Raw genomic sequence first — 23,340 nt, 5'->3', positions numbered from 1 at the left:
TTTTTTTTATCAAGTTGTTGTTATTCGTTCGATTTTCTTCCTCACATCACAAGAAACACAATAATGTGACGAACAAAGATTAAACTTTGAGCAGCTGCGGGTTCAGCACCGCGGACAGCTCCACTCTCCTTTTATGCAGGCCTGCATACGAAGATGATAAACAAACAGAAGAGCAGAGGTCTGCGCTGCCTCATTTGTATGTTCCAACTCAACCTGCCCACTGTGCTGTCACAAAATGTTGTTGTTCTTCATGTGAGCCAATTAAAACACTGCCTTTACTGCAGCCAATAAACTCAGCTCTCCACCAGCTGCCATGTGTATTCATATCAAACATGTGCATGGACTTCCTCGTGCTTTTACCGCTGTGAGTAGATAATATTTGCTTCTGTTCTTATATATTCCACTTTGTAATTTAACTCAAAAGATGACTGTTAAGATTGACTTACTGGGACACTGAGAACAACAATATGAGATAGTGGAGACAAAAAACACCCTACAGAAATGTATTCAGTGGCTTGTTGTATTCTCTTAGACATTCTCTAAATGTCTGTTCTTCGATTCAAACACTGACCTTTAATCTCTGTCTTGTTCTGCTTCATTATCTTCTCATTGTTTTGCTTTCAGAGAAAGTTGGTTTGCTCACAGATATTTCCTCCAAGCAGACACGCTGTACTGAGCTTCTTTGGTCATTGTACATTTGGTATGCACAAACACATGCTGATTTTAAGATATTGGAGAAAATGTGCTCCTCATTTGTCATTTCTGACAACAGATCTGGGCTAAATGTTTGCTTGCATCACTTGCAGGCCTCCAGCGTGTTCTCAGCCAGATCATTGTCAAACTACACAGTGCAAACAAGTCAGGAAAATGGCATACAACAGACATATTTTACGCTGACAGTGTATTAATGCAGCACCTCAAAATGATTGTGTTAGACAACAGCTTCACGACAGAATAATTCTACATGTTGTCGCTGTCGTAAAACCAATTTAGTCGTGTCTTCGGGGCCTGAAGCTTAGACTGTAACTCATTTTACTTCCACAGAGTGGAAGGTTCTGATTACTAAGATACAGCTTGGAATTGTAAAATGCATTCAAGTGTGAAAGCCTATATGTATAGCAAACAAATCCATTTCAATTACAGAAGGCACTCTTTGTTGATGTTTCACAGACCAAGAACATTGACGGCTCTCTGGCAAGCATGGCCTTTTGTGGGTTTTATTAAATGGTGCATGAAAGAGGGATGAAGAATCAGCCCATTCGCTACACCCCTACTAACAAATATTTTAGTGGTCACGAACAAACATATGTAAAGGTCCACAGGGACAAAAAGATAAATGTCCCACTTGATAATCTAATTTATAAGCATTATAACACATTAAAATTTGACTGTGATTAAATATAGGCAGTTGTGAATGCTGTGAAAAAGACTTATGAAATGTCAAGCATCTGAGACTCAGGGTCAGGGATAATTTTTACTTTTAGCATTTCCGTACTGTTTGGTACTTGGTTAGGGTTTCAGTAAATATACACCTCTTAACAACATTAAACGCATATCAGGAAGCTCTATTTACTTACTGTGCTTGAATTTCACCACATGTAGAGGTGATGACATCTGTGGACTTTTTAGATGTAGCTCTGTGTTAAAACTCAAAGCAAAATAAAGGTTTGCACAAATTATTCTTGTTGTTGTTTTCTCCATAAACTCTGAAAACACTCCCATATGGAAAAGAAATAGTAAAAACTTATATGTGATTACTCATGAAAGTGGCCACTTTCTCATTACTTTCATACATTGTTTTAGTAAGTATCCAAAACATACAAGTTTCATTATATAATTTTTCAAGGGATCTTATATCTGTTTTCACTCTTATATGCTTTTCATGCAAGTTTCACAAGACAGATACAAACTTTATAAGACTTATATATATCTTTTCCATATGGGCTATGCTAATGCACATTAACATAAAGATCCATACAGGTTTTTTCATTTAATATTGTAATGAATTTAGGATGATATAAGACATGATATAAGGCGTACTGTGTCTACAGTTATGTGCTGTGCTATTTGCTTTTTAACAAATTTGTAGACCATGTTGGCAATTTGTGCACATTTTAAACAATCTGCTATGAAAAACGAACCCTCAGACATCTTCAGTCTCAAGGGTTTGGGGGTTTGCCCAACCTATGTCACTTGTAACTGATCATACTACAGTCTAATGACTTAGCTCTACTAGTTTGGAAAATGTTATAAATCCCATATGAGACTCACAGCTTGTTTTGAAGGCACAAGAGAATCAAGTTTAACCTCTCAGCTGCCATTTTGGAAACACAAAGACCAAACTTCTAGACCAAATGAACTGGGCAAGAACCATGACTTTAATTGAAATAGACACAAGGATGCAGAACTAAAACAAATACCCACTAATTACCATTGTGTATATTGTCAGGGGAGAAAAACTTTAAATACATTTACTTACTCATCTGCTATTATAACAAGTTTATAACAGTTTTGTCTGCCACCACACAGCTGGAGTTCTCAGACACATTAACTCTGTACTTCCATCAAGGGAACAACACAACTGGCTCATATGCTTCTCAGTTCAGCTGCTGATTGGCTCGATGGGAGCAGGGACAGCACAACTGCCATCTTTGGCATTACATAAGTCTCCCATAAACCCAGGGCTCTTTGAGTGTCATGTCTCTCTTTCACAAGAGCTCTTCAGCTCTTGGCATGATGAAACCACACACTTGAGTAGCAAAGAGAGCAGCAGACTAAATATAAGAGGATTAAATACAGCTGGTTCCACCTATCAGTCCCTGTGCAGGTTCCAGCATTTGGCACCTAATCTGGACCACTTTAACTTTATGGACTTGAAGGTGTTGATGAATGTGAGGTGGATTTACCTTTTCCATGCAAGTGCTGATTTTATTTATGTATTTTTTTTTAAAAACAGAAAATATCAGTTTTATATGTCATTTGTTTTAGTATATTATGCTCTAAGGGTAGGTGCGCGTTCAAATGAGATTAAATATCTGTTTAAATAAAGCTTAACGTTAAAGTCACTTTCTGTTTTATGATGTTTGTTTTCTTAAAATTAATTAGGATTCAAACAACAACAACAAAAAGCAAAAGCAAACAAATTAAATCAATTAAAATGCCACTATATCAGAAAAAATAGGGAATAAATAATAATGGATCAAAAATGGAATTTCTAACTGATGGAATACCCACAAACCTAATCCCATCTGCTGTATGAGGAGCAAAGGTGGTGGTAATTAGATTTTGGATGGGTGCACTTCTCTCAGGCAAATGGAATATAGGATGTCAACACTTATCCAAGGCTGTTTCTGTAGTAAGAGGCTAGTGCTCCCTTGTTACTGTGAAGCACACACTTCATCCTATAATGTCCAAACTATGTGATAGACCTCTAATGAAACCAACTGTACAGCACTTGTCTCAGCAATTCTAGAGTTTGATAAAGAAAGTATGAGCAGAAGCCAGACCAGCTTCCTGACCTGTTAAAACTGACAGTTCCAACTGTGGAAGGACAGTCTCAGCCACTGCTATGTGACAAATATCATCATCATCATCATCATCATCATCATCAACAACAACAACAACAACAACAACAACAACAACAACAACAACAACAACAACAACAACTAAAAGAAAGTACAGCAGAAGAGCTTGTGACAAGTGCAAACCAAAAGTACAGTTTCTTTCTCCACAGTCCACTGAAGCAAAGCAAGATGCTCAAATGTGTGAATGTGCATTATCTTTCTATTGGGATAATAGCTCTGAGATGTCCTCTCAAGTATTCTCTTACCAAATAAAGCTAACAGCTGTGACTGCACAGGAACATCTGTTGGATTAAGTGAACAAACTCATCCAATGAACCATCAAGATTGCCTTGGGCATATATGCATGAGAAAAAACAGTGGCGTGCAGTTACGCTGCTGAGGAAACTTTATCACTACATGTGTTAGAATCACTGCTCTCATTTCATTCTTTTTGCCAAGCTAAACCCTGGAAAGGCTCCAGGGAATGAATCTGCCTTAGTCAGTGAGCATTAAGTGTCTATATGCTGCGTTGTAGAAGACACACAGATGTGTCCATGTAACAGAACTGCCATAAGTGTTGCCATGGAGATGCTGGAGATCAAGGTAAGAGTGGCCATACAGTAAATGTCCTTGATTACGTAAATCTATCACACAGCCCCAGCCTCCATGGCATAGCACGGTTTGTTTGTCTCCTAAGATGCCCTTATTGTGGTGTGCTTGTTACCAAGGTAACTGCTGTTTTCACAATGAGGATGTGTAGGATGCCAGAAGCAATGCCAGAATATGGTTCAATATAGATAACCCAGGCTTTACTTGCACATTGCCACAGATTTGTTCAAAAATGGATATGTCCTACAAATGGCTCCAGTTATAGTAAAAGCATGCAGCCAAGTCAGTTGACTTCTGAAGGCATTCTCCAAACACATAAAAAAGGCCTTTCTGATTGCTTCTGTGAGAGAAAGAAATGTTGTGAATTATGGACTAGGATCAGTATGAGACATGCTGTATATTTTGTGTGCATGGACAATCTGAACCGCAGGCAAAATTGCACCTCTTCTCAAATGTTACGTAAGCTCCACTGGGTCATGAAATGTATTTCCCCCCCAACAGGTTTAGAGTAAATTGAAAAATGATGACGTAAACTGAAGCTTTCTAAGACTCTAACGTCCAATTTCTTTGTTGCTCTGTTGCCTGTAAGTGTTCATAAATTATTGGGATTGAATCAGAATTGGCCTTGCTTTGCTGAGAAAATCAATACTACTTTGGAGTTTGTCCAGAAAGCTACATCGAGAAGACGATTATCCTAGCTTAGCATGGACCGGGAGCTGGAGGGAAAAAGCTAACCTGCCCATAAACTCCCCTGAAACCCTTGAAAACACTGCAGCACAAAAGTACCTCTTTGACTCCTTGTATACTGTAGTGTACCTCAGATATCTCTAAAAAAAATTGTTAATGATAAAGCGATGCACAATAGTTATTGTTAGATTTGTATTGTTGATTGTCATTTATGCTTAGAAATATTTACTTATATATGCTTAGAGTTTTGTAATTAGTTGTAGATTGGTAGAGGTTTTGATCCTTGATAGTCTGCAAACTTTGTGTGTATTAGACAGCACTTTGGGAGCATGAGAGGTCATACCGTGTCTTATTGTTTTATGGTAGGATTAACGTAGTTGCGTCTGTTCTAGTCTAAGTGCTCTTTGTTTAGATGAACTGCAGGACTTCCTCACCGTGTTATCTAGGATGAACCATCTAGGGTGAGGGGGAGGCTACCCTCTTCCTGACCAAGGATGTTTGACCCTTTGATCAGCAGTCCACACACACACACACACACACACACACACACACACACACACACACACACACACACACACACACACACACACACACACACAGGCAAGGTACTCTTTGTTTGTATGTAGACGTCGTATGTTAATGAACCTATGCATATTCATGTAACCTCAATAAAAGGACAGTGTATGGGAGAACGGACGAGAGCTACTGGGGTCAAGCGAAGGAACGGTGCCTGTCCAGTCTCTCCCGTGCACGAGTACCATGAAGAAGTTTGCCTACTTGTGTCTTGCTTGCAGTGTAATTATATTGTCTTAACGTTCCAGCGAATAGGTTTATGCTACAAACCTATCATTAATTGGTCCTTCGATGCCGGAGCCCTGGAATCGCATTCACCGAGGGGAGGAGGGACACGCTGAAAGACTGACGTCAGCCAGGAAGTTCCTGTGGATTCGCTGTATGTCTTTTCTCCTCGATGAATGGCGATTGGCGGGATTCGAGGCTGATATTACACGCTAAGCAACACCGAGTAAGTTTAGAGTCCAACTCTATAACTGTACGTCTTCACCGCTCAGTGGGGCGTTGTCCGTGGCCGCTTAGTGGGGCTAAAATTACGTCTTCGCCGCTCAGTGGGGCGTTGTCCGTGGCCGCTTAGTGGGGCTAAAATTCGCCGTCTAAGTGGGGCGATGTACAAGGCCGCTCAGTGGGGTTTTTTGTACAGAAGCATTAAGTCGCAGAGTTGCGCAGTTCGAACTTTTTTTGGTTCGCCGTCTTAGTGGGGCGAAATACAGACCGCTGTGTGGGGTACTGTAGTGAGTTCTCCACCGCTCAGTGGGGTGTTGAGAAGTTCCGCGGGGTCCAGATTGTGCTGGACAGTAGGCCTATTTTGTGTTGTTGTCATTGTCGTCGTCGTTGTTGTTGTTGTTGTGTGTGAGTGTGTGCGGAGCAGAACATGTGGTCTGTGACACCGACTGTTGTTGTTATCATGGGTTTCTAAGCAACCAAGAGTGAGTCGGAGGGAGACAGACGTTTGTGCTGGACTTTGCTCCTGACAGCACAAAGTATTTATGTAAAAAAAAGAGAGAGCGACGGCTCCACAGCTGCGCGGGTTCACGCGAGCGCGGTCACGCGGACCTGAGCCGTGCGGTTAATCGCAGGCTTATAAATGGAAGAGATTCAAATGTTAGAAGTTTTCAGAAAACGCACCAGCCTTGGAGAGCTGTGGAGAAGGCCAGCCCACATCAGCAGCACTTAAGATATGCTCTGGTGAATGGCTTTCCCCCCACCCCTTGCTGACACAATGTTTATTCTTTAGCTTGCCCTGATCGACAGCAGCCTGTGTGCCAGACCATAGATTTAATTGAGGTGGATAGTTGTTAAAAGTAATCTACATTAAGCTTGTGGTTGCTTAAATTCAGTACAATGACATGTGAGGTGAAGTGATATAGGTAAATATTTAAACTCATGAAGTGCATAGAGGCACTTGACCTGTGTGGAAGACGGTCGTCTTATTATGAGCCATTGTTGAGATATAGAGCACATCTGTGAAAACAACTAATATGCTCAACCCTGTATGAAACATCTAAAAATACATGATGGAGAAGCTGTGTTGAATATGTAAGTGTAAGACTTTGCCACTGTGGGCAGAGCATGCAACTACTGTGTGATGTCGCGTTGCAGTTTTGTTTTTGTTTTTTGAGCTGATGAGCAAGCTACACATTATCAGATCAAGAGCTGTCTGAGAACTACTCAAAGAGAGGGAAACAGAGAGTGTGCAGCGTTTCCATGAGCAGTTTTTCTGCACCTTGACTCGTGTGTGTGTGTAGCATCAGCATCACGTTTTTGTTTATTTGTTTTGTTGGATTAAAAATAATTAAATAAACTGGTGATCATGCTTATGGATCACCATGGCACATATCTCCAGCCATATGGTTTATTTATGCAGATGAAAAAGTGAGTGTGAATGTGTCTGACATCACAGTGTTTTTGTGCACTGTGCAAAAGTAATTGCCTCTGATTGTGAGTGAGAGCGGTGATTTTGCAGACCACCAGCTATTGTGAAGAAAAAAAAAAAGAGTGAAAAAGAGACAAATTACTACATTGTAGACGAAGAGAAATAATCATAGGAAAAAGGTTTTGTGTTGATCAGCCGAAAAACAACTACAATGTCATTTTCTGCTTTTAAGAAAGGATTGTTCACACAAACACAGACAAAGAGAGAGAGAGAGAGATGTGTGTTGATTAAGCAGTGATGATAATAATGAACATGTTTTAGTTTGTCACTTTCAGGTGAAAAGCAGACCTGTATCAATTTTCCACATGCAACAGTCGGAAGAAAGTTATAGTTTAACATCATTGGAAACATGCAGGCCAAGTTTCTGGCTGACTTATTTACAGTGCCATGTGTTTCTCAACCTCACAAGTGAGCTCACTCCTCCCTGAAGATAAGAAATGCAGCTCCAAAGCAATAACATGATAAAGAGACAGCAGCAAGTCCTGAGCACAAAAAGTCCCAGCAAAGCAGCAGCAATGTGGATAAACAGCAGCAGAAGAAGAAAGCAAACCCATCTTCCTGTCTGATTGGTTGAATTTCACGGAGGGGCGAGCAAGATGGCAGCGTGAAGAGGAGTTTTTGTTTGAGTTCTCAGCACGAGACACTTATTTGATGTCTTTCTGGCCTTCGGGACTTTTTTGGAGATCAGCGCGCTAAACTTGCTGGATCTGAGGCCAGGGTCTGCGGCGGCAGCATGTTGAAATGCTCAAAAAGGACTGAGTGACTCGGGCAAGCCACATGCGGCTAGCGACATGAAAGAAATGGACCCTTCATGATGCGTTCAACGTGCCAGCGCTGTGGTGGGAAAGGCTCCATCATAAACACGCCCTGCACCCTGCGCCGAGGTTCAGGCCAAGAAGAAGAAGACGATGACTTCCAAGCCCAAGAAGGTCGGCCTCAGCGTGGGCGAGCTGATTGTGAAAGCCGTGGCCGCTTCCAAGGAGCGCAACGGCCTGTCTGTGGCCGCTCTCAAGAAGGCTCTGGCTGCCGGAGGCTACGATGTGGACAAGAACAAGGCCCGTGTCAAGACCGCCATCAAGAGCCTGGTGGCGAAGGGCACTCTGGTGCAGACCAAGGGCACCAGGACCTCCGGATCCTTCAAGATGAACAAGGCTACTGAGAGCAAAGCCAAGAAGCCCGCCGCGGCCAAAGCCAAGAAACCGGCAGCAGCTGCTAAGAAGTCGCCCAAGAAGGCAGCAGCAGCACTTCAGCTACTAGACAGGACAAAGCTGAAGGAGAACTGCCGGGACTGTTGAAGAGGGAGAGGACAAAAGAGTGAGAGGACAACAGAGTGAGAAGACTAGGTGAGAACACATAGGAATTATTTAATGTGGGAAATCAAAATTTGGGTTAGCAAACCTGGGGAAAAGAAAACTGACTGCTTAAGTTGGAAAATTGAGACGGAGTCTGAAACATTGCGAAAATAGAAACATATACAAAATCACACACACACAAGCAGAACATGCATTAACCCTACTAACAATTCCAAACACAAAATGACTCATGAAGACTCATAGCACATTAGTTAAGAAATGATTAAATAATAGCAGAGAAATGTGTAGGAAAGGCAGCTTTAAGAACATGCTCTGCTGGAGATGCAGCTCCACAGACATGCATTAGACCTGCCTAATAACACAAACCCATGCAATGAAAATTAGCTTGTTATCTTTCATCAGTGTTACAATAGTGTCAATTTAGCAGACACTTGTTATCAAATACTGAATTTATCCTAAAGGAAAAAATTGACTCTACAAGTTGCAGGACAACAATTTAACTTTTGTGGGAAAAAAAAAAAAAATCCTGGTTTGATAAATCAGTGATCAGACAATAAATTTAGTGTTAAAATGGTAAATTGGGAGAAGCTTCCTGCTTGATTGAGGCAGCATAAGTAATTTACTGTATGAGGGAAATTGTCTTTTGTGATACTATTTTGAACATGCTTTTCTGTCGTCCTGTCAACTTAGTGGGTTAATAGCTGATATGCAAATTAGTTGATCGGTTTTAGATTAATGAAAGGTGATTGAATTCTAGCACGAGTGAATGAGATGTGTTGGAGTTTGTTGTGTGTTGAGTAGAGACTCTAAAACACTGAGTTTCCTGCTTTGATGTGCGAGTGAATCCTGTATTTAGATACACAACTCTGAATACGTCAGAACAGACTGTTTTGTGAAGTGCATGACAGCATGTCACATGTTTTATGATGAAGGGAAAAAGGAAAAATTGAATAAAATAGATCTGTGGCTTAAATGAGTGAAGAGCACAGACCGGGTGATTAAACTCATAGCTAATAAGACATTAGGATTATGTTGTGTGTTGTGCAGCTGATGGTTGGTTTGGAGTGAATCTAGCTGATGATTTTTCTTTTGTTGTGAAGTTGAGCCTGCCGATTAGTATGATGGTATGATGAACCATGCTAATGGTATGATTTACCCTCCTGAGATGAGGAGCTTGTGTCATGACTTAACAAGGCCTTTTTATTTTGATACTTTCACAGTGCACTGAAAGTTTTGTTCGATAATCTCTGTTCTTTGAGCAGATCTGCGAGTCGGGAATTAAAAGCGTTACACGTCGTCAAGAAAATTGTTGCAAGTGAGTTTCTCCACATTTAAAATGGGTTCAGGAGAAAGCCACTTATTTGGGACAATTAGGAAATGAGAGTCCCCCCCAAAAAGGATTCAACGAGGAAATCCAGTCTAAATTATTTTTCTTTTTGAAATAACGTCGTTTTGCTGAGCGTGAAAACGAATGCGATGATAATTTCCACAATTAGCAAAAGAAGGAACCACTGAGTGAATGAGTAAGAATTTTAAAATAACTGACTGACTGACTGAACATGATTGTGTGAAGCTAACCCCCACCTGACAAAGGTGCAGATGAACCCATGTGTTTCCTTTTACAGGAGCAGAAAGATGACAGCAACACTCGAGGTTGCATGATGATTTAACCTTTTAAATGCCATTTTCTGTGTCTGTGCATTTATCAGGTGTGTTATTCATAGGCTTGAGTTGCTCACAGAGATAACTGTGACAAAGTATGCATACGCCTGCGCAAGCGCTAATATTTGCATTTTCTTTTCTTACAGCATGCCAGTTCTTCATGTGAATTGATGATGCGATTTATACCAGGACAACTGGTTGATGTTTTTTCCTACTACAGGATTTCTGGGTTTATGTGTGAGGAAAACTGTGTTTACAGGTTATGAGTGGTGATGCTGTTGCATTGTGTTGATGGGAAAATGTGAAGGTTACTTTGATAATGTGAATAACCTGTGTGAAATTTCCTGTGTTGAGAACTGGTGTTACTTCTTTCCACAGCTAGGGTTGACTTTATGGTGTTTTTATGGCACCTCTGGAACCTGTTGACCTGTGTCTGACCTCTGTCTGACTACAGTCAATGTGCATTGCTAATGTTAGTTTCTTTGAGAATGCTGTGGAAGATTCAGCTGAAACGGACAAGTGACATGAGTAAAACAAATAAGAGATACAGTGTTTCTGGGATAGTTTGATATGGGCTCATTAGCTGGCCACTTTTGAGCCCATAGTAATATATAAGTGGAGTGACTTTGCTTAAGAGCAGTCACCGATTACATTAATGTTGCCTGAGTACATGGGATGATCCATGTCTGAGGCGACTTGTGAAAATAATTGTAGTTTACTGATTTGAGAAAACCTGCACATGACACTTGTCTTGCTGATGTTGAATGCTTCTTGTCCTTATGATACAATTGTTTACAGGTATGAAGTTTGATTTTACTTCCAGATTTTGTTTTCCAGGCCATGATGGTGTGTATGCAGGCTCCTGGGAGAGCCAGGTGTTAAGCAAACTTAATATGCAACACACGCTAACATCTTTTATTGCAGGGTTACGGAGCTACTCCAGAGGAGATGCCCTGATGTTGCCTGGGACATGATCTAGCTAATCTTTTTCTTTAAGACAGGGATCCAGGTTTGGTGAGTTGACGCATGGGAATGTCCATGCGTCAAGAGGTGGAGTGCAAGGAGTAACATTAAACAATGTTTACTATTATTGTTGCAGTGATTTGTGTGATTAGCCGTTTATTTACAAATATTAAACCTATGCAAGTGGTGCATCCATGTTCAGATGAGGCTTTGATGGCCTATAAGTGAAGTTCACTGAACTAAAGAATGTGGTTTGATGATTGTTGACATACTCTCCAAATAGTTTGTCTTCCTAGCAAGGAAATACAGGTGCAGCAGTAATCTCCTGAGAAATCTTCAGAGGCCCAGTGAGAAGCGTGAACCATTCCAGGCATAGCTGACAGCCAGGCAGTGGTTGAGGTCAAAGGTCAAGCTGGTTGGGGCCCATCATGAAATCAGACCTTGGAGCCACAGCAAGGACCATGAAACTGCCTGCAAAATAGAGGAGAGGATCATCCACAAGATGGGAGCTGAGGCCAGGAGAGAGGCTTCAGGAGGATCAGAGATCATCTTCAGCACAGCAGACATCACACAGAGAGCTGTGCTACTGAGTTTCCAGGAGATTTTAAATAAAATGAAAGATTCAATATTGACGCTGAGGAAGACGACTAAGGTGTACGACGTGCTCTGCCTTAAACCTTCAGCAGCGTTGGAACATAAACACTCAGGGGATGAGGAGCGTGCCAAGCTCCATCGACAGCGTAGAAGGAGTTCGAGGATGACATCATGATTCTGTGAAAGCACAGGAACCAGAAGCTATGGTGGTGATAACAGCAGTTTCCTATGAACATCACCTAACGCTGTGCCACTGTACTGTGCATACGATGACACTCTGAAGGCTGCTGGGATCATAATAGCAGTAAGACAACCCTGCACCCTTTCCACAGAGGTGTTTTCTGCAGAGTATGGACAATGAAGGACAATGAAGGAGTCATAAATATCCCCCTCACAGGACGAAGGCCTGAAGTGAGGTAATGGGAGGCCATAAAACTAGAGTGCTGAGAGGTCTGCAGCTTTGGAAATAGCTGAGAACCATGTTGACAAACAACAAAACCAACTGGTATGTTTGAATGTTTATTCTACATACATTTGGACTCTGGTCCTATGGACAACGATGGAAACAACTGGAAGAGACATTCATGACGCCCTGCAGAACTCAAACCACTCTGCAGAGAGACATGTGATGTGCACACCTGGAGGAAGCATTACCAAGCTGAGATGTTTTTGAAAATGTTACTTTTTTATTTTCACTATTAAATTAACAATTTCTTTGTTTGCTCGTAAGATGCAGTTTGCCATGAGATGAGCTCAATGAATGGGATAACTGCTAATACATTTGTTGAACTGTGTACCTTTTCAGTAATTTAGGGTGATTTGACATATGCTGAGTATAAAAATGTTTGCATTGAAACTGTCAGACATGAGGTATTCATACCTGGGAACTTTTCAGGCATAAAGGTCAAAAAGGGGGGAAATGTTAGATTTGTATTGTTGATTGTCATTTATGCTTAGAAATATTTACTTATATATGCTTAGAGTTTTGTAATTAGTTGTAGATTGGTAGAGGTTTTGATCCTTGATAGTCTGCAAACTTTGTGTGTATTAGACAGCACTTTGGGAGCATGAGAGGTCATACCGTGTCTTATTGTTTTATGGTAGGATTAACGTAGTTGCGTCTGTTCTAGTCTAAGTGCTCTTTGTTTAGATGAACTGCAGGACTTCCTCACCGTGTTATCTAGGATGAACCATCTAGGGTGAGGGGGAGGCTACCCTCTTCCTGACCAAGGATGTTTGACCCTTTGATCAGCAGTCCACACACACACACACACACACACACACACACACACACACACACACACACACACACACACACAGGCAAGGTACTCTTTGTTTGTATGTAGACGTCGTATGTTAATGAACCTATGCATATTCATGTAACCTCAATAAAAGGACAGTGTATGGGAGAACGGACGAGAGCTACTGGGGTCAAGCGAAGGAACGGTGCCTGTCCAGTCTCTCCCGTGCACGAGTACCATGAAGAAGTTTGCCTACTTGTGTCTTGCTTGCAGTGTAATTATATTGTCTTAACGTTCCAGCGAATAGGTTTATGCTACAAACCTATCAGTTATATTCATTAGAAACAGCAAGCTATAATCAGTTTCAGGATGGTTTCATTCAAAAATGGTCACCGCCAAGATTCTCTGCCTAGGACTTGAAAGTCAAAAGTCAGTGGGTGATCTTACGGTGGCTATGTCCACCGTTTATATACCATCTACAGCAATACCTGTTGTAAATGTTTCTTTCATGTATTTGTCAGTTTTAAGGTTTCACATATCAGGACATCACAAAAATAATCTGGATCTTAGCAAATTAAACAAATACAACTTCAGATGAACAACAAAATGACATTTTACACTATTTATTTAGCAAAAATTTAAAAGCTGTGTGTAAAAACTAATTACAACCTTACAACTTCCACAGGGATTAAGACAGTAAGTAACAGCCAGCTGTTGATCATCAAAATACACGTGATTATTGATCATCAGCAAGTGTGAGTACCTCGATAAAAGCAGTATTATCAATTTACTGGTCTTTCTCATTCGTTTACACAATGCCAAGAAGGAAAGTGAGCAGTGATCTTACAGGAGCAATTTTTGTTGCTCATCTATTTGGTTACAAAGTCATGTCCAAACAGTCTGTCGTTCTACACTGAGAAAGATCATTCACAAGTGGAAAACATTTAAGACATTGGCCCAGCAGTTTGCACAGCAGTGGACATCCCAGCAAAGTCTCTCCAAGGCCAGACTGTGCAATGCTCTGAAATTTGAAAAAGCCCAAGCACTACATCTCAGACTCTACAGACCACCTCAGTTAGCATGTTAAATGTTAAAGTTCATGATAGTACAGTTATAAGAAAACTGAACAAGTGTGGGTTGTTTGAAATTGCTGCCAAGAGAAAGCCTCTTGTCTCTAAAAAGAATCGCAGCACAGCTTAGGTTCGCAAAGTCAGATATGAACAAACAGCCAAGACAAAAGTAGAGAAATTTGGCCATAATGCACAACACCATATGTGAGAAAAAACACATACCAATTGACAAGCTGGAGCAATGATTTGGGATTTTTTTTGCAGATGCTGGACCTGGACTCCTTTCAGTCATTGAGTTGAGTATGAACTCCTTAGTATACCAAAGTATTCTAGAGTCAAATGTGAGAACATCTGTGCAACAGCTCAAGCTTAGCTGAAATTGGGTCATACAAAAGGACAATGATCTGAAAATAGCAGGAAATGTACAACAGAAAAGAAAAGAAATAAGGTGCTAACAGGTTCAGGTCTAGTCCAGTCTCAGTCCAGACCTGAACCTGATTGAATTGCTGTTGTTGAACCTTAAGAAACTGTGCATAAATAAATGGCCCCAAAAATCAATGCAAACATTGCAAAGAAAAGAGACTGATAAAGTCGTATTCAAAATGTAAACGAGTAAATGTTGCTCGGACACTGAACTGTGTGCTGTTGGACTCAGGCCGTATTATTTACCCAGGGAATTCTCTCACGTCATCTTGGTGGCTGTCTATGTTCCCCCCTCTGCTAACCCCACAGCTGCATGTGACACTATCCACTCTGCCATAGCTCGGCTACAGACTCAGCACCCGAGTGCCTTTATTGTGATCTCGGGTGACTTCAACCATGTATCACTGGACAATACACTACCAACATTCAAACAATATGTGGACTGTCCCACCAGGGTAGAGAAAACTTTAGACTTACTGTATGCTAACGTCAAGGATGCATACAGCTCCTCCTCCCTCCCCCCACTTGGTAGGTCAGATCATAACCTGATTCACCTCACCCCCCGCTATGTGCCAATTGTGAGGAGGGAACCTGTGACCACCAGGACTGTTAGGAGGTGGTCAGAGGAGGCAATAGCGGAACTACAGGGCTGTTTCGAGGTGACCGACTGGGAAACACTCTGTGAGCCTCACGCCGAGGACATCAATGGGCTTACTGAGTGTATCACAGGCTACATAACTTTCTGCACCGACTCCATTGTTCCAGCTCAGACTGTTCATTGTTACCCAAATAACAAGCCGTGGGTGACTAAGGACATCAAAGCCCTCCTCAACAACAAGAAGAGGGCTTTCAGAGGGGGCAACAAAGAGGAGGTGAGGAAGATCCAGGTGTTACTAAAGGACAAGATCAGAGAGGCTAAGGACAATTACAGGAGGAAGCTGGAGTGGAAACTCCAGCAGAACAGCATGAGAGAGGTGTGGAGGGGCATGAAGACCATCACTGGATTCAGGCCAACCAACAGCAGGGGAGCTGAGGGAGGTGAGAATAGAGCCAACGAGTTGAATCTGTTTTTCAATAGATTCGACACCACAGTGTCTGCTCCCACCCCCACAACCTCACCTGCAGTCAGCCTGGAATCCAGAGCCACACCACTGTGCCAGCCTCTCTCTTCACATGTTGCCTCCTGTGAGATTCCTGACACCCCTCCCCCACCCATCACCTTCACTCAATACCAGGTTGAGATGCAAATGAGGAGACTTCACTCAGGCAAGTCTGCTGGACCAGACGGAGTGAGTCCCCTTGTCCTCAAGACCTGTGCCCCCCAGCTGTGTGGAGTCTTTCATAAACTGTTTATGCTGAGTCTGAGTCTGCAGAGGGTCCCGGTGATGTGGAAGACATCATGCCTCGTCCCTGTACCAAAGACGCCACGTCCCAGTGGCCCCCAGGATTACAGGCCCGTGGCACTGACCTCCCACATCATGAAGACCCTGGAAAGGCTCATCCTGGACCAGCTGCGACCCATAGTAAGACCACATCTGGATCCCCTTCAGTTCGCTTATCAGCCTCGTCTCGGAACAGAGGACGCCATCATCTACCTGCTCAATCGTATCTACACCCATCTGGACCAGCCGGCGAGCACTGTGAGGGTCATGTTTTTTGACTTTTCCAGTGCTTTCAACACCATCAGGCCGACCCTCCTGGGTGATAAGTTAGCAGCGATGCAGGTGGATGCTTCTCTGGTGTCCTGGATTGTTGATTACCTGACAGGAAGACCACAATATGTACGTCTCCCACAGTGTGTGTCTGACAAGGTGATTAGCAACACAGGGGCACCACAGGGGACTGTCCTCTCCCCCTTCCTCTTCACCCTCTACACCACAGACTTCAGCCACTGCACAGAGACCTGCCATCTTCAGAAGTTTTCTGATGACTCTGCGGTGGTTGGATGCATCAGCAGGGATTATGAGACAGAGTACCGGGCTGTGGTCGACTCCTTTGTCACGTGGTGTGAGCAGAATCATCTGCAGCTCAACGTGGCAAAGACCAAGGAACTGATCGTGGACTTCAGGAAGACCAGGAAACACTTGACCCCTGTTTCAATCCAGGGGGTCAGTGTTGACATTGTGGAGGACTATAAATACCTTGGAGTACACATTGACAATAAACTGGACTGGGCTAAAAACACCACAGCACTTTACAGGAAGGGCCAGAGTCGTCTCTATTTTTTGAGGCGACTGAGGTCCTTCAACATCTGCCAGAAAATGCTGAGGATTTTCTATGAGTCTGTTGTGGCCAGTGCGATCCTCTATGCTGTTGCATGCTGGGGGAGCAGGCTGAGGGTCGCAGATGCCAACAGACTTAATAAACTGATCCGTAAGGCCAGCAATGTTGTGGGGATGGAGCTGGACTCCCTCAAGGTGGTGTCGGAGAGGCGGATGCTGTCCAAGATAAAGACAATGTTGGATAACACCTCCCACCCACTCCATGACATGTTGGTCAGTCACAGGAGCTCGTTCAGTGAGAGACTGAGATTACCGAAAAGCACCGCTGAACGACACAGGAAATCATTCCTGCCTGTGGCCATCTCCCTGTACAACGCATCCACTTAACACACTGTTTGCTGCTACAGCTACACATGTTTCTTTTCCAAATATTTATTTATAAGTGACTTATGTATGTATGTATGTATATATATGTATATATTGTACTATTCTTAGTTAGCGTATTTTCTGTCTTGTCTTAATGTTGGTTTAAAATGGAGCACTGTAACAAAAAATAATTTCCCCCAGGGATCAATAAAGTATTCTGATTCTGATTCTGATTCTGATTACTTCAAGTTACTGCACCTGAAGGTGGTTCTTCAAATTTAGTTTAGTTTTGAGATAAATAACAGACACAATAAAATGTGTCAGGTGTTGTTGTTCATTTGAGTTTATATTTATCCAACTTTAAGAGCCACTAAGGACTAGATAATTTTGTATTATGGCCTATGCATAGAAAGGAGGTAGTGTAGTGTGCTTCACAACAAGTCTTCATCTTCTGTAATTCTAACAATTCCATCAAGAATGGCTAAGAAAACACGACGATGATCACTTTATAGACCAGCATATCTTCTCCAAGGATAAACAGTACATAACATTTTTAATCCAGCGTCCATATGCTGGAAATGATGAGTCTTAAAATGAACAAAATGAACAAAACAATTATATCAGCTTGAGCTCTGCTTTGGTGAAAATCCAGAGGACTTCCTCCAAAGATAAATATTAATACCAGCCACAACAGCGTGGCTGGTATTGTTTGTGTGTCACTGTAGCACAATGTGATCTGTTACAATGGTGTACTATGGTGTTTCTGCAAATAGGAACTACTTTTTGTCATATCTTAATAGGAGTAGTAGTGGTTTTGAGTAATTTGGAAGAGTTTACATAAACGTCTGGATTTCTATGTGGATTTTGCTTATATGACTAAAATGTGCTACACACAGTCATAAAACATGTGTAGTGTGTAGCTGAGATTAAAATGAAGGTCAGATTCAGCAGTGTTATCCAAGAATTTAAAGCCATTTGTAACTTGTGTGATCCCATCATCAAACTGTGTCTAGTCTGATCCATCGCTATTTGCAGTCCCTCTGTGAGGACAACCACAGACCAAAACAAAAGCCGTAGCAGCTGCTCCTACAGTCACATAGAATCCGGCCCGTGGACCAAACCAACAAGGAGGTACTTAACCACAGAAGACGAGCGATTCACTGAATAATTCAACTCAATCAGGCCAGTTTAAACATTAATGGGTGAGTGGGAGTTCCTCCTGGCACCTCCCTGGGGACACACAGTAGTTGAGGAGACACACTAATTGCTAACTCTTGTCCAGTAGAAGACTTTAATTAACGTGAGTGGAGAGTGCTGGAGCTTCCTTGGAGCTCATTGTCGACCTTTGGAGGGTGGCAGAGGGTGACAAGCAAAGTAGTCCCTATGGCCTGCTCTCTTACACCCCTGTTAAAATTACATGGAGGGATACTTCCCTTGACTACACAAAGCCATATTAACGGAGTCAGTTCTGATGTTTGAACCCACTCACCAAGTACTATTGCACTGCATGTGCTGCAGCTGGTAAAAGGCAAAAGCTGTGATCTTTGACTCCCTTGATACCATTAATAAACAGAACATGTTCACAATGCATCCGGAAGAATTGCAGTGGAAAAAAAATATATAAATGAAGTTTAATGTTTTCTTTTTGTTTACCAAACTTACCACGCCTAGAAAGAAAAAGTACAGTATGTAGCAGGAGTTTGGCCTGCCCTCAGCATGCACTGATAGGCAGAGGATGTTATTATACAGCATAGATCTCTCAACTCAGGTTTCAAACCAGGTGGCATCTGTTTAAAAACCCATTAACACCACAAATAACAACCCATAAATTAGACAGCATTTAAAGTGTGACAAACGAAATGGCATTTTTTACAGAAAAGAAAATCCCATCTGCTCAAGATGACAAATCAATATACCATCTATTATCAGTGTGAACAAGTCCATTTTTTTCAGTGGTTACAAAAGTGGTAAGAGGTGAGCATTTATCAAACACGGTTAGTTAAAAAATCCATCAGGAATGTGCTGGTCAGATAGTTGTATTCAGTTGGAGACCTCGAGGATTGTCATAGAAAAACAGTGTATAAAGCTAAAACAGAGTTTGCACATTTCTAAACAAGTTTAAAAGCTTGTTCGTACCAAGTACTGAACTTGGTACGAACAAGCTTCTTCTTCAACATAGCCTGAACTATCTTAGGGAAATTTTATTGTTTTTTCTTTGAGTAAACTTCAGGAATAGTTCTTCAGGCCTCTTGAAGGATATTCAAAGCTCTTCTTTGGATGTTGGCTTATTTTTGTTCTGTTCTCTGCAAGCTGATCCCACACTGTTTCAATAATGTTGAAGTCCAGTCTCAGGGGAGGCCAATCCATGACTGATAGTGTTCCACTGTGTGTTTTCTATCCAGGCACTGCATTTTTACTGAATTGTCAGTATGTTTGGGATTGTGTCATGCTAGACGTGGTACTGCATGCTGGATCAACACCATATTCTGGTTATTGTGCATAGCTGGACTGGCCATCGGGCATACCGGGCATTTGCCCGGTGGGCCGCTGGCGATTTTTTGTTTTTATGGGCCGATCGATTTTTTTTTTTTTTTTGGAAGGGTATAAATAATGAAAGGTGTTGGATTGGCCAGTTGGTCATGATTGACTCTGGGCTGGACCAATTACAGCCGAGGAGGTCGGATGCACCCTCCCCCTTGTTTAGCAATCTTATAGACGAACTAAAGAAAATGGAGAACAAAAAAAGGAAAGAAGGTGCAGAAAAAATTAGGACCAAAAAGAAACGAGCCCTTCAGGCAGACGCTGCCAAATGTGTAAAAATAACTGAATTGTTTGGCGGTAGCTATGGCATAGCTTCCACAGATTTAGCAACATCAGCAAGTGGTGGAGGCCAGCAGGTGGATAAGGGAAAGGGGAGGCAAAAGGAGGAGAGACCGAGGCGGCCGCCGGTCATAGTGGCAGAGGAACTGAACTTCAGGCAAGAAGTTATGACCTGCTGTCTGTGTCAGATATAAACCAAGTTTAGTTGTAGTTTGTTTTCGTTGTGCTGACTTTTTACAGGCACTTAGAATAACTGGTACTGCGTACTAGCTAGCATGATGGAGTTTATATACTGCTGGGCGGGTGCTATGAAGTTACTGATAGTAAATTTTATTTTATGCTTCAGGTTAGTTTCTCAAACTCCTCAAAATCTTAACAAATTGTGCCAATCCTTACATGTTGCACCAGGCTGATTTATCATCTAAAGTGGAGAAGTCTGTGACAGAGGAGACAGAAGAGCAGCAGAGAGAGATGGAGAGATGACTTCATGTCATCCATGAGGGATGCATTTGACATATGTTTCACATATTATAGCCCAACAAGTTACTCATAGCAATTTAAATACCAGCAATCAGTTTTTGGCAGACTTTTTGGCACAACACCGGCTATTGCAGTTAATAATACAACAGCTTCTTGCCATTTTTTGTGTTTCTTTTTATCGCTGTGTAACTGAGCTCAATTGAAAGCCTGCATGCGCTAGTACCTCTTGCCACAAGTTCCCAGAATCCTTTGCGGTTTTACCCCTGAATGACGTCACATTTTTGGTGGGCCGGTCTCTAGTCAAAATGCCCGGGCCGATTTTTTGTCCCAGTCCAGCCCTGTTATTGTGGCAGGGCACGGTCTGCGGCGTGGCTGCGGGGGAGGCGGACGCACCCGAGCAGCATCCGCAATCATGCATCGCCGGCTTAAAACAAGAATGAACTAGGTCCTTTGTTGTTGTCGATGTGTGCCCGGCAGGTGGCTGAAAAGCTGCAGCCAAGAGTGTAAAAGATCGACAACCAAAATAAAATGTGCTGAAAAGCGTTGAGATGTGGTCATATCTGTCGGGCATCATTTACAGTTGCATACTGTCATACTTTGCCTAAAGGCAGAGGCGGTTCTAGCCTGTTTGGCGCCCTGGGCGAACTTTTCTTGTCCATCTTCCACTGGTTTTAATTTTGCACTCCAGTATGAACACCCCCCCCCAACCCGAGGTTCACCACAACATAACCTAATATACCTACACCTTAGTTCAAAGATTCGCTTTGTCTAGGGTTTATTTCTGGGATTTCGCACAATCCAGGATTCAAATCATGAATACATAATGAGCTTGGATTTACAACATTATGAATGAAATGTGCTCTATTTGGAAGCAGCCGCCCACCTCCCCTTTCAACAGATTGTGTGTGAGACTTTAAATCATCAAACTGTAAATTGTTATTGATCCCTTTACCCCAAGTCCTAAAGTGTATATTTATTTTCTTACTCTTCCTATGTGTATTGTTTGTTTACTTGCACTGCTGTAACTGGAGCCTCGTCGTCTTTTCTCTCTATATACTGGACTGTATGTAGGAGATGACAATAAAGTTTACTTTGACTTCAGCAGCGAGCAGGCGCACTGAGGGCTCTCGCGCTCACTTTTCGTGTATAGAATTTCGAAAAAACATCGGTGCAAATTATAAGTCTGTATCATGTCTGGTGTTTTTGTGTTTGTTGGTTGTATTTTGTTTTATTTTGTGAGTTGGTTATTAGATGCTGCTCCAGCCAGCCAGAGAATCCCCCGCCACCCCGCCCTCTTCTCCCTGTACCGCAATCAGCAGGCGCACCTCACAAACGGAGGGCGCCCTTACTCCCAGCAAATAGAAAACCGATCACTGCCTATGCCATTCCCAATATGCGCTGGCATGACGTCAGGGCCGCGTCAGTACGAGCATTTTTTTTTTTTTTTTGCCGATGCCTGTGATGCCGCCCCCCACCACGATGCCGCCCCGGGCAACTGCTCGTGTCGCCCGTATCAAAAACCGCTACTGTCTAAAGGTTATGTTCTGTTAACAGTGCTTCCCAAGAGTAAGCACCCTGTGTGACTGAGGGATGGGACACATATACACAGAAGCACGTTAACCACAACTCAAACCTAATTCCAACTCTAAATCAAGTCCTAACTCTCAAGTAGGCCCTTGAAGCACTACAAAAATACTAGATGGACATTAATGTTTTTGACCATCTGAGTGATAACTCTGATAACAATGAAAACAAAGCAAAACACTGGCTGGACATGTTTTTATTTCATCTCATTTTTTGTTATATTTATTTTTGGCTTTGATTAAAAAAAAAAATTGGACTCCATTCCTTCAGTCCACAATCGGCCTGTTTTGCACAGTCACATTTTGAAAAGAGACAAAGGCACAAGCATTCAGAAAGCGGATCCTTCAAGCTGCCTTCTTTTTAAAACAGTAACAGAGTAACTTAGTAATTGGCTGCATGTGATATTTTAAAAGTAACATTGTTACACTGTCACTGAATGTTATTTCCTGTTCATTACACAGAGTATTTTTTAAGATAGATCTCAGCCATTATTATCATGCTTGGTTGTAGTTTTGATAATAAATACATGCAGTATACTAGCTTGTAGGGACACCTACCCATATGGCTATTGCAATATTTCAAAGTCAAACAGTTTAGCTGTAGTACAGCATTAGAAAACTATACCATTATTATCACCAGGTGGACTTCTTAGCAACAGAATGACCAGATTTAGCAGAAAAAGTGGTGCTTTATGTAACTGTGTGGACTAAACTGTGCAATCACGCTGCCGAGTCATTAAACTGACACAAGTGCAATGAAGAGCCCTCACACCGACACTTCCCCCTCCCGAAAAACCATTTGCACCATAATCACTGCCTCTGCTCCACAGGTCTGCCTCCCATCAAATCCACGACCACCCACCCCACACCTTCTTGGACTTCTGACCCTGCTGATGTCAGCTCCCTCCCTGGCAGCGTTCCAATTCCAATTCCATACAGCCGAAGTCTGATATTGGAAAATGACCTTCATCCTGCTGATCATCATGATTACCACTACCACCATTATTATTATCATCATCATCATCCACTCCTTTTTTTTTTTATATATATATGGGCTTAAGAAGATACTCATCTGCTGTTGTTTTAAAGGATCCACTTTATTATATGGGCTGATCTGAGAGCCTCTCATGAAACGAGAAAAAAATCATCACTGAAAATTGATGCTTGGGAGATGCTTTAGAGCCCTTGATCACCAGTGGTACAGCAGAGGTCACTGAGAAGTGTTGTGAAGTCTC

The 23,340-nt window shown here is 42.1% G+C and overlaps 1 long non-coding RNA gene and 1 pseudogene across 2 annotated transcripts; both read left to right on the top strand.

Moving 5' to 3' along the window:
* Positions 1-5,048: 5,048 nt before the first annotated feature.
* On the top strand, positions 5,049-13,245 carry LOC146669251 (uncharacterized). Its single transcript, XR_014911699.1, has 2 exons — positions 5,049-5,883; positions 11,603-13,245. It is a non-coding gene; the product is annotated as an uncharacterized LOC146669251 (long non-coding RNA).
* Positions 6,545-10,676, top strand: LOC146669252 (histone H1 pseudogene; annotated as a pseudogene). The gene is made up of 2 exons (XR_014911698.1): positions 6,545-10,390; positions 10,490-10,676. The product of XR_014911698.1 is annotated as a histone H1 pseudogene (transcript).
* Positions 13,246-23,340: the final 10,095 nt, after the last annotated feature.

The sequence above is a fragment of the Rhamphochromis longiceps genome, linkage group LG5 (assembly GCF_057381845.1).
Source record: "Rhamphochromis longiceps isolate RC_006_pf linkage group LG5, R_longiceps_female_GT1.1, whole genome shotgun sequence".
In the NCBI taxonomy this organism is placed as follows: Eukaryota; Metazoa; Chordata; class Actinopteri; order Cichliformes; family Cichlidae; genus Rhamphochromis; species Rhamphochromis longiceps.
This window is presented reverse-complemented; position numbering and strand designations above follow the sequence as displayed.